Source organism: Aplysia californica, unplaced genomic scaffold (genome assembly GCF_000002075.1).
Source record: "Aplysia californica isolate F4 #8 unplaced genomic scaffold, AplCal3.0 scaffold00303, whole genome shotgun sequence".
Taxonomy (NCBI): domain Eukaryota; kingdom Metazoa; phylum Mollusca; class Gastropoda; order Aplysiida; family Aplysiidae; genus Aplysia; species Aplysia californica.
The window spans coordinates 65,035-67,825 of NW_004797573.1; the positions used below are offsets into that span (position 1 = coordinate 65,035).

Genomic DNA, 2,791 nt, shown 5'->3' on the forward strand with positions numbered 1-2,791 from the left:
CCTCCCCTTTACCGGCCTCCCACTCAGATTCGAGCCGGGAACTTCCACGTGGCAGATCCAGTTTGCTGTGACCTGAACAGGACATAGGCAGCGGGTTCTTTGTTTCCTTCTTCCCTCTTTCTTCTAACAACTGGACAAGGCGCCCCGCCGTCTGATAGACACAAATTCGGCTTTTTATTTATTTTTTTTATATATTGTCAGATGTGGTGTTTTAGGTAACTGTCATAAAGCACAGAAAGAGGTTTTGTTTTTGCAGCAGTTTAACTCCCTACTTTTTTCATAAAGGCCAACATACAGATGTGCGTTACCACAGATGTAAAATGGAAACTCCAAGGGACAAAGGCCCACCTTTAGCTCAGCTGCTACCAAGAAAGACTGCTGTGCATGTGAAACACGTTCGAATCCCCAGAGGAACAATCTTGAAATTAGATTGAAGAGCTGATAAGACGCTCCAATCATTTGACTCGGTACTATCGGAGATGGACGTTGAGTTTGGAGGTTTCATTTCTCAAAATAAGCTGGGACTTTGAATGAATTGTTAAACCCGTGCATCACCTGCAACAAACATCTTTCCCCTTACACGTGCCACATTAATCTCCTTCTGAACCTCTGCTCACATTTCAAACCCAGTATCTACACTATAGCTTCCTCTGCACGAAAATGTCAACAAATTTCCCAAAAAGAAAAGTAAACAAAAAAGCACATGACGCTCAAGCTTCCGCCACATCCTGTGCATGTAGTACAAGGCGAGGAGATCTAACACATGGGAAAGGATAGCTAGCTGGCATCGGCTCTTTTCCACGCAATCAAACGAACACACAACAGGCCTGACAGAATCAGGCTCTTGGGGAATATTTAGAAATGAGCGGTGTTTGGCAACTTCGAGTTTTGGTTAACAGGTTGCTACTTGAGAAGAATCATTCATTGGTGCATTTTGTATGTCTTGTTAGGAATGATCCAAATCTAGATCTAGGTAATCGAGCCTTAGCTTACCTTGAAAAATGGTCGCATCTAAAGCTAGTAGTGCAAAGATCTTTACATGTTTACTGGTAGATTTTAGCCTATCATGTGTTCTCTGGAAGCACTAAGACTTACCCTATTGTTTGTTTACTGCTAAAACTTGTATAGCCTGTTCTTCGTTTATTGGTGACACTTACACCTAGCCTCCTGTTCATTTACTGACTGATTATAACCTATAAGTCTAGTACCACGTAATGGCAAAACAATAATTATTGGCCAACGATTTTGTCGGCAAATTGAGGACAATTTATTTATAAAAAGAAGCCTAGCCTACCACACCGACACAGTACAATTACGCAGTAGTGCTTCTCTTATTTTCTTTGTCCACAACTCACCAACTGAACGAACCCAACTATTGTGTCGTAGTGCGGTACTAGAATATCTAGACAAAATTTCTATAGATTAATTTATTTAGGCTACTGGAACTCCTATTGGTTAGTTTAGCCTTCTGTTCATTTACTACCATTATTTGGTTACTCGTAGCTTGAGAAGCAAAGCTGACAATAGCTGACATTGCAATATCCAAAATAAGTGTCATCTGACACAATAGAGATGGATTTGAGCTACACCAACTTTGTTCATGGAATGCGCAAATGAAAAGTATATCACAGTGGAGTTTAGGCCTAATTGCCGTTTGTTTGTTCCTTGTTAATTTTGGGGTGGGGATGGGATGGCGGTCTAGGGTCTGGGAGGGAATGGGCTATAAAGTTTACAGATTAATTCAGAGGAGACACAGGAAATTCCAGTACTCCCATTTCAGACTTCAAAGATGAGTGTATTCGAAAATTGCCGTTATTATTTTAATCAGCTTATCTGTAATGTTATTGCTTCATTGTTTTGTGTGGGTTTATTTTTACAAAAGTGAAACAGCCTACCTCCGCAGTCTGGAATTCCAAACAACAGCACTCATGATGTTACAGCCTCCAATGCTGAGTAAGAATCAGTCACTTGCCTTATGTTACTCACACAGTCCCATGGATGGCCGACAACAACGCTCTCAGGCCAAGAGGGTGGAGTGGAGTAAGAAACACTCACAATCGTAGACCGCAGAGAGAGAGCCGGGACCACCACACACACACAACTTGTTTACACTAACCTTTAGCTGGAGCCACAGCGGCTACCAGATCAGGTTCACTGAGAGACTCTGGAAAAGCTAGGAGCCGAGAAGCGAAGCTTGAGTGTACAGAACTCATCGCCACATCACTAGCCCAGCTTGATGCCTAGTAGTAGAGAAGAGATTGTGAGAGGAAAAGAGCGCACGCGGGGGTGGGGGCAGAGGGGTGAGGTAAAGGGATAAGTAACGGCGTTCCGATGGGGGATGGTTGTGCTCGCGCGCAGGATGCTCCCACATTGAGCAGGAGAGCTGGCTAAACACTCATTTTCAAGTGAACTGAGTTTTGGAAGACCTAGGTGAAAATAACCGGTTCGCAGTTCGCAAGGAGTTAGATCTAGTTTTCGGAAATCTGTCGGAAGAGAAAGATGTAATGTGTTGAATAGTCAAGCCTCTTGGACCTTGTTATCTGATTGTTCCAACCCAGCTTATTTTAGAGTCCCGGCTGTACAAATTGCACTTCTTATTTAATATCGGTTGGAAAATGAACGAACAACTTCCGAATAATGCGCTTTGTATTGTGCACAGCGTACAGGTCAGTACGCCATGGTCTGACCATTGTGACCTTTCATTGGTCCCATTGTCTGCAAAAGCTCTATGGTACTGTTCAGAATTATGATAATGATGTTCTGAAACTGTTAGACGAGATCTTGATCATTC

General features: G+C 42.8%; 1 long non-coding RNA gene across 1 annotated transcript in view; it reads right to left on the reverse strand.

The window, feature by feature from the left end:
* The window catches only part of LOC118477931, an 18,921-nt gene extending 16,505 nt beyond the window's left edge, over window positions 1–2,416 (reverse strand). The window contains exon 1 of the long non-coding RNA XR_004858700.1: window positions 1,896–2,416. This is a non-coding gene — a long non-coding RNA (uncharacterized LOC118477931). The remainder of the gene's footprint in view (window positions 1–1,895) is intronic.
* Between the last annotated feature and the right edge of the window lie 375 nt (window positions 2,417–2,791).